The 9,088-nt window shown below is 43.9% G+C and overlaps 2 long non-coding RNA genes across 3 annotated transcripts; both read left to right on the forward strand.

Annotated features, from left to right (window-relative positions):
* Nucleotides 1–3,222: 3,222 nt before the first annotated feature.
* On the forward strand, nucleotides 3,223–6,580 carry LOC138107999 (uncharacterized). Of its 2 annotated transcripts, XR_011149821.1 has the most exons (4): nucleotides 3,223–4,721; nucleotides 4,873–4,936; nucleotides 5,025–5,226; nucleotides 5,760–6,580. It is a non-coding gene; the product is annotated as an uncharacterized lncRNA (long non-coding RNA). The 2 variants fall into 2 exon arrangements; XR_011149820.1 differs by having other exon boundaries at nucleotides 3,227–4,936.
* An 810-nt stretch (nucleotides 6,581–7,390) lies between these two features.
* LOC138107216 (uncharacterized) lies at nucleotides 7,391–8,842 on the forward strand. Its single transcript, XR_011149328.1, has 3 exons — nucleotides 7,391–7,579; nucleotides 7,972–8,038; nucleotides 8,515–8,842. It is a non-coding gene; the product is annotated as an uncharacterized lncRNA (long non-coding RNA).
* The last annotated feature ends 246 nt before the right edge of the window (nucleotides 8,843–9,088 follow it).

The following is a 9,088-nucleotide window of genomic DNA, read 5'->3' on the forward strand; positions in this document are numbered from 1 at the left end:
ACAACATCAGTTCCGTTCTGGTGATAGATGTAGCTGGACTCTCAGCTAGTGTAGGAAACTGGTGATAAAGAACATCTGCTGTTGACTGTGCCAGGTAATCGTAGCCTTTAACTTGGATTAGTACCATAGCTGTTCACATTGTTGCTTCCAGAGTGGATTACCCTGGGATTCTTTGTGCATGCTTGTCACCTGGAAACTGTAGCTAGGCCAGAAATGGCACCCTGCGCGCTTGGCAACAGTGTTGATAATCAAGTGTATATCTGCACAGCACCTTTCACAGCAGCCTCCTTCTCATTTCCAAAGGGACAATTTGTGGTCTGGGTTTCAACTTGTGAAGCTGTAGATGGTGCAGAGCCTGTGCAGCAGGAGGCCTGCTTCTCTGGCTCTGGCAGCCACAGGCAGTGGACAGCAGCAGCCTCACTGGCAAAGCTTTTCTAGCAGAGTGCTCCTGGCTCTGATGGATCCAAACTGGAACATACTCACTCCTTGTGTCATTCTGCAGTGTATCTTTGTTTCAGGCAATAGTGGAACTATTATTTGATTCAGATATTAATCCTGATTTTTAAAACTTATGAACCTCCCAAATTAAAAAACCTCAAAAAAACTATCATCCAGTAAAATATGAAATCTCAAAACAAAATGGATCTTAAGTCACATTTTGTGAATTTAGTGTTCTGCTTTTCTTGTGGGCACAGAAGTGTTTATTCTAACCCTGAACAGAAACACTCTGATTGTAATACAGGCAATCTACCAGTTGTAATGCAAAGACAATACAATTTATTTTCAAGGTGTCTGCAATTTTGCAGGTAGCAGTGTGCTTGGAGCATTTAATAGGGCCCATCTAATGATGGAGATGTGCTAGTTACCTTCCTTGCAAAGTTTCTGACACCTGAGCAACCAGAAGGAACATGTTTAAGCAGTTTGTCCTGACTGGTGAAATTAGAGGTCTTGTTCCCTTGCCCACTTTCTTTTGACCAGGACCTACCTCAGGAATTCTGGCTGTTTTGTTTGAATGTCTTGATCAGCAATGGCTGTCTGGATTAGCTGATCACTGTTCTATCCTAACAATAATGAAACTGTATGAACTGAGAGATCTAGTTACTGAACTTTGTGCTGCATTTTTTTTTCCTTTTTTTTTCTTCATCATGTAGAAAAGTTGGATACCAGGGTCACCATCCTAGAGCACATTACAGAGGATTGTGTCCAGACAGTTCTGGAGTATCTCCAGTCAGGGAGACTCCACAACCTCTCTGGTCAATCTATTCCAGTGTGTGGTCACCTGCACAGTAAAGAAGTTCTTCCTCATGTCCAGGTGGAACTTCTGTGCATCAGTTTCTGCCCATTGCCTCCTGTCCTATTGCTGGGCACCACTGAGCACAGCCTGGCTCCATCCTCTTGGCACCTCCCTTCAGATACTCACAGACATTGATGAGGTCCCCTCTCAGTGTCTCTTCCTGAGGCTGGACAGGCCCAGCTCCCTCAGCCTTTCCTCATAAGAGAGATGCTCCAGTGCCTTAATCATCTTTGTTACCCTCCACTGGAGCTGCTCCAGGAGCTCCACGTCTCTCTTGCCCTGAGGAGCCCAGAGCTGGACACAGCACTCCAGAAGTGCCTCACTGGGGCTGAGCATAAGGGCAGGATCACCTCCCTTGACCTGCTGCCAATGCTCTTCCTGCTGCACCCCAGGATTCCATTGGCCTTCTTGGCCCCAAGGGCTCACTGCTGGCTCATGGACAGTTTGTTGTCCACCAGAACCCCCAGGTCCCTCTCAGCAGAGCTGCTTTCCTGCAGGTCAGGTCCCAGCCTGTGCTGGTGCCCAGGGTTATTCCTACCCAGGTGCAGGACCCTGCATTTCCTTTTCAGAATTTCAGAAGGTTCCCTCCTGTCCATCTGTCCAGCCTGTTGAGGTCCTTCTGAAGGGCTGCACAGCCTCTGGGGCATTGGCCACTCCTCCCAGCTTTGTGTCATCAGTGAACTTGCTGAGGAGGCATCTGCCCCTTCATCCAGGTCACTGATGAACAGGTTAAACAATACTGGCCCCACTACTGTCAACCTGCAGGTTCTCACGTGTGTTCCCAGATGCCTGGGTCTCACAGCCACCTTACAGAAAACTTTCTCCCGCCAAAGACTAGAACTGGGGATAAGATGTGAGAAACAGAATCTCAGAAAGTAACAATCAACTGGTCATTCACTATAGTTCATTTATGTCACACACCTCCCCAAACACACACCCTTAGACTCAGTGTTAGGAACAGTGCTATTGTATTGAATTTGGATACAATCTTAGCAGAGGGTTCACCTTATTCGAGCCATTTGGTAGCTTTTCCAAATGAGTACACCAGCACAGCTGGCATCAGAAACAGGGATAGCCTTTTACTTATGTCCATTCTGGAACTGGCACTCTGAAATGGTGAGGGTTAGAACTGGGCTAGGGTTAGCATCCTTTCTGGAGTTAGACCACAGAATGCTGCAATACCTCTCCAAGTAAAAAGGTGGCATGAGCCCATTGTCACCTGGTCCTCATTTTCTGCTTTGGAGAGTAATTTGTAGTGGAATCGCTGTAGTGGCTTTCTAAGATCTGAATATTACAGGTTACAGACGACTGGCTTTCTTTCTGTGGCATTTAAGAGTAATGCAGGTTAGTAGTTCTTTCTAAAACGACACCCTTAAAGGACTTTTCTCTCAGGCAAGTGTCAGTCTGAAATGCATGTGCCTGCCACAGGATGGCAGCAATCCGTCACCACTGAAGCATCTCTCAGTTCGAGTGTTGCATCTCAAGATGAAGCCCAAAGATAAGCTATCCACACACGATCTCTTTGTGAAGTTGATATGACAAGCACAGGGAAGCCTTTGTGTACACGTACTCGTTATTAATTAAAGCCATGGTTTACAACGTTTGTTACAATGTGATAATTTGCTTTGCTACAAAAGCTGGCCCTGGGGATGAGCTCTGAATATTTTCTCATATAGCAGTTGGTATGGGAGTTCATTCTGTGGAGGGTTAAATACAGAGGGTAAGGGAAGTAATTTCTTTTTAATGCTCCCCAGTGAGCACATATTTCCTACCAAAATCTATGGGGTTTTCACCTTTAGGCCTGTGTTTCCACTTCCTAAGGCCATCTAAACAATACATCACTACAGTGTGATGCTTATCTGCAATATACCTTCTGTTTCCCTGGAATTCAGGGCCTGTTTGAAGACATTCAGTGCCTGGAGCCAGTCATTACTATTTTCATGTGTATGTACAATTACTTGCAGCAAGTTTGCTGTCATCTCTTCTGAAACTATAAATTAATTTTAACATCCAGGCCTCATAAGTCACTTGCAGAACCCTGGTTGGTTCTGTGGTCAGTGACCTGCCCCAGTACTGACTGAAAAAAGCAAGGCTTTGTGAAAGCTTAGGGGGGTTTATAACTGTTACTGTGTAAAGGACCTTGTGAAATTAAATTATTCTTTGAAGGACGTATTTCGTGAAAGCTGAGCCTTTCTGTTAGAGAATATGGTTTTAAACATCAAAAAGTGCAGGGGCAAAGCAGGATTTGTAGCCAGCAAGCTCTCTGCCCTGGCAGACAGTAAGTCATGATGCCTCCAGCCAGGGATCTGCATGTCCCTGTCCAGCACCACAGGAAGTGCAGGGCCTGTCTCTCTCACCCCCAAGCCCAATAATGACTGCAAACATGAGCCGTGCTAATCCTAATGGTGCTCCTGCAGAGATGTATCAGCTGCTCACAGAACCAGAGCTACCCTCTGCCTAGAGAGTACTGAGGACTAGAAACTCCTCCAGCAGGGCGTAAAGACAGGGATGAGGCAGTCAGCATGGTGGCTGATGTGAAAGGGGGGGTGAGGAAGGCAAGTGACAGAGAGAAAGCCCTGGAATTCAGGGGAGCAGACTCGGGCTCCTTCAGGCAGCTTGAGGTGGGGTGCTCAGCTTCGCCATGACAGAGGTAGCAAAGTAAAAGTGTAAGATGAATGCAAATCTTAGCTTCAAAGTGAGCCACAAGAGAGTGCTATAAATGTTGACTGTCTTGCTAAAGTAATAATTTCATATGACTCAGTACAGAGAGCCCACTACCAGAGAAGGCATGCTACTTTCTCAAAGCTGTTAATAGCACTCTGACAGGTAGATTTTCCTGGCTGCTTCTGCTAGCCCACATAGCAATGCATCAATTGTTGTTCTAGAGCAATCCAACAAAAACATGCTTGGTTTTGTCCATTCTTTTCCCTGCACAGATGATGGAAAGTGCCACGAGTGTCTTTGCCCAGCTGTTTGATGTCATGTCCCTTTGGAGACAGAGAATTCATTTACAGGGATTTGAAGGAAAGCATCCTGAGACAGTATAATACTGGGATGACACATTTTTATATCACTGGAGTCAATAATCTGAGGCTGTGCCAGGAATAGTACTGAGAGAGGAAAGACTTGTGCTCCTCTTTACCGCAGAACCCTTTTTCCCATGGTGTGGGAGACATACTCCTTCCAGTGTTGGCTGCATGTAATGGGGGTAGATTGGGGCACACCTGCATCTACAGTGAGAGAAATCATACTCTTCAGTATGGGTGTGAGGGTGCTTAGAGTCAGAAAACAAAAGAACATGTGAAAAGCCCTGAGGGAGGTAGAAAAGGCACAGCTGAAATTTACCATCACTGAAGGCATCAGACCAGAGGTGGGATCAAGGATCTATTTAACAAAGCATACCTCCTTATCCCTGAGATTCTAGCAGGTATGCATGAGGAGAGGGAACAATTGAGCTATTGGCAAGATCTGTATGATCTCACATGGCACACTGATCTAGGTTATAGATTTAAAGATTTAGAAGGATAATTCTGAATTAGGTGTGTTTAGTCAGAGCTCTCCACTTGTTTTTCTTGCAGTGCTAATGCAGGCTCCTGACCTGTGTACCTCATCATGAGGATGGCATCAAGAAGCATCTGAAAGGTGATTTCCTTCTGCTGTTCACACAGGTCAGAAGGTTTTTGTTCTTGACTAACAGCTGATTGCAGTCTTTGTATTCATCTATTCTCAGTCTCCTGCTGCCATCAGTTTTCATTCCCAGAAATCCCAAACAGGATGGAAAATCTAGGATTTCTGCAGAGAACCATCTTGGCTGCCATGCTGTCAATTACTTCCCTGGGTGTTTTGCTGTGGGGAAAGAAGGAACCTCATGGAGAATGGAGACACAACCTTCTGTCTATGACCAGCTGCTATTGTTTTTGGGGGTTGCCTCTGTAAGTTGAAATTACTCAGATGTCTTTCAGTCTAACTTCATCTTGCTCCAAGTGGAAGTGAACATTCAGAAATAGTACTGCCACAGTATGGATAGCTCTACCAACTCGTCTTTCCAGTCAGGATGCTAGAAAATCAGTTTTTGTAGCCTTGTAAAGAAAACCCTCAATAGCCTAGAGCTTTACAATTCCACTCCTTGAGAGATACCATGTAGCTGAAAGCATTATGAGAAAGCAAATATCTCTGACCTAGTATCAGAAAAGAACCTTAAAACTCACCACAGGTGCAAGCAAGGCTCAGATCACTTGCCTGATGTGTGGCCAAGCCCTGAGACTGACAGGGACTTTCAGGTTTGCCTGGGCAAATAAAATGTCCTTTGTGAAAAGCCCTGGCACCCTAATGGTGCAAAATGCCATTCGAATTTTATTCTTTATTTTTCCAGTTTGCATTGGGTAAGTGACCTGAGAACTGAGAGTGCTGTGAAAGCTCACTTCTTGTGTGTCTGTGCACAGTGATGGTCTCTGTTTTCCCTCAGCAGATACAGCCGTGGCTGACCTGCTCGAAGGATTATGAGCAAAAGTGGGCAATGTGATGAAGTGCCCAACTCCTTGGCCATGTCAAGCTGCGGTTTGGATGTAACTCTTCACCTCTTCCAACCTTGCTTGGTAGCATGTGCTCTTGCCCAAGTAAGCAGCCCATTTATTTATACACCAGGCAAACAGCCCTGTAAAGCTGATACTGCTTCTTTTGAAGTGCTGAAGAACTTTGCCATTCATTTACAAGATCAGAGAGACTGTAATTTTTGGGCAAGCCAATCTGAAATCCCTACTGGAGTTGTTTGTTCCTGTTTCTTCCCTAAGAAGTCATCTGCTTCCATCCTTTCCCTAAATTCATCTCAGAGCAGAATCCCTGCAAAGAGCACTGATTTAAAACTTTCCAGGGAAAGAAGAGACAGTGTTTTCTCATCTGTGGGTCTTATGTTGTGCTGAGTCTATTCCTCTTGTAGAAATGCTGCATTCATTCACATGGAAAAGCTGTTTGTAGCACCATATGGTTCTTCAGTGGAAGTTACTGGCATCTATTACCCTTTTTGTCAACCTTTTGATTTGAAGTTGCAGTGTCAATATCATTTTGTTAAGGAGATCAACTTAGAAATGTGAAATGCTTGGAAGTTTACCAAAAAACAAAATAAAACTTTTTGCCTTTATGTATGTCTTGCATCAGTGTTTCCCACGAAGAAGGCTAATATCTACAGCCTTTCTGTGTACCACCTTGGCCTCTTGAGGACTGCTGAGGTAGTGGTATCTCTGTCTTCTGTAAGACTGTTGATCCCAACCTTGTGGTGAAGACACAGATAACCACTATTGCCCTCTTTTAATGTCCTTTTAAGGAAGAGGCTAGGAAACTTTATTAGTAATTCTCACTTGGCATTATCATAGGCTGAGAAAGCTTTACCTGAAACCTCTTGTAATCCTTTCATCTGAAACTACTTCTCTGTTGCAGGTGGTTGGGACTGGCACACTGTTTCAAATTTGCAGGGAGGAGCAGGCTGATAGAGTGATGGCACACCTGCTTTTTCTTTAGGAAATGCTGCTGGAAAGCAGTCAGCTTCAAATAAACCCAGTGAATTGAGAGCATCTACATTCTGATTTTGTACAGGTCCTGGGTTTTGGATGAGAAAGAAAATAAATGAGCACTCGAGCTCCATTAAATCCTTGTAGAAGGAACTGTGAAGGGAATCAGCCTTTCTCTACACAAAAGCTCAGGAAGAGAGAGTGGGGTGGGCAGTGGTGATGAGAGGAGAGATGGCTGAAGTGCTGCAACAGACACAGGCAACTGCCTGTGCACTTGTCATCCCAGCACCCCCATTCTTTGGCAAATGTGTGTGACTGCTTGCAGGCTTTATCCATCTTCAAGGTGGAATGTGGGGCTCTTGCACTGGGAGTTCTTGAGGCACGAGCTGTTCCTCGCAGGTGCTGGGGCTGAAGCACGGCTGGTGCTGGTGATGGGGCTCAGGTGTTAGAAAGTCAGTGGAGCAGCAGTGCTGCCTCTCCTGCTTTGCCCCAAGGTGCCTTGTTTTGGAATCATCAGCTGATTGTGTTTCACCTGTAGGGTAACCTATAATGTATCTGTCGTGTTTCTAAAATATTCTTAGTGAAGCCAAAGCCCTGAAGACAGAGATCTTTGGCATTACAAAATATACAGTGTTTCTGACATTTTTCACTTTCTTTCACCTGTGTTGTTGCAAATGAGCAGGAGTCTTGTCTTTAGTAAATAAAAGCTTAAAGGAGTCAGAATTTCTTCTGTAAAATCCCACTGCTTGTATGGATGTGCAGCTCCTTCCTCTCTAATACAGTGAGTATGTACAATGTGGTTATAAAATATTGTCTATACACAGTTTATTGGCAGAAGGCTGTCTGCTATAAAATGCCAAATTAAATTCTGAGCCAGAATGGAGTCCATTCACACAACACTTGTATTCTGTGGCACAATGATGCTTCTGTTAAAACTGTTCATGTGAGGAAATAATGTCTGTGATAAAACTCACGGGTTTTACCATATGCCCCAGATACCTGGGATTTATACAGAATTCCTTTGGCAGTCACACAAAAGAGCCACTAGTCACATAGTGGCAATCCAAACCTCAGTTTGCTTTTCTAGAAATTGCACTCCTGACTTCTTCCCCAAGTTTGGAAGAAAAACTGAAGTAGTTTGTCCAAAAAATAATGGTCCCACTAACTTTCCAGAGTGTAGATGCTAGTCTTAGAATCATATATCCTGTTCAACAAGGGAGCAAAGGACCTTTATCATTGTGTAAGTATAAATACATTGTTTGGGTATTTTTCATATATTTTTGATGTATGCAGAAGTACCAGCCTGAAGTAAACTAAATCATATAAGGGGAAGGAAATTTCTGGTTTCCTCTTTCTTGGGAGCTCAGACATAAAGACTTGTGGGTACTGGTATTTTAATGCATGGATCCATACAGCCCAGTATATGAGAAGATATAAAAGCAACAGTACATAGGAAGTAAGGAAAAGTGTCTTGTTGTCCATAAAACTTTATATTCTTGGGTTGATTGTGTATTGTGATGTAGCTTGCAAGTGATTCTCTAAATGCTTGTACTGTTTTCAAGTAACCTCCTAGTAGGTTAGATGCTTTCCAAGCTCTAATCTTGTTTGTTTGAATGATATTCTCTGTATTCTGGAAATGTCCATTATACCTGTGAGTCCATGAGATGTGCAGAAGCATGAACTAGGTATCAGAAGAAAAACATTTTTCCTTTTCAGCATCCTGGGAGGAGGCATTCTTTCTGATTTTCAACAGAAACTTACAAGAAGTCCAGAAAGGGTAAGAGCAGAAGAAACCAGCATGTTTAGAACTCCTCTGATGCAGCAGTTTCCTAGACTGGTCATTGTTATGAGCCACTCCTATTTTCCGCTCCCACACTTGCTGGAATGCAAGTATTAAACATTTCATACAAGTCTGTGTGATATAGTTTATAATAGCAGCAGGCACCTGGAAACATTTAACTGGATTCAACTGACAGAAGAATAACAGCAGGTTAAGATTATTTATATTTGCAGTGATTTCTTCCTCCTGTGGTGTATTCTCTTAATCCAGGATTAAATTCTAATTGTGGTTAAGCCCTTGGAAAGCTCATCACTTTGAATGGAAGCTTTAGGAAGACAACATACCTGAGGTTTGGGTGGGAAGTTTCGGGGTGTGAACCTTATTACCCTGTTAATTCTGGATGTTTTATGCAAGGCAAACACAAGTAAGAGTAATGGAGAGAAACCTCACAGGCTCTGTCCTGAGACATGGTGGGAAAGGCAAGGCAATGAAAGCACAGTGCCCTAGGTT

This window comes from Aphelocoma coerulescens, chromosome 3 (genome assembly GCF_041296385.1).
Source record: "Aphelocoma coerulescens isolate FSJ_1873_10779 chromosome 3, UR_Acoe_1.0, whole genome shotgun sequence".
NCBI lineage: Eukaryota > Metazoa > Chordata > Aves > Passeriformes > Corvidae > Aphelocoma > Aphelocoma coerulescens.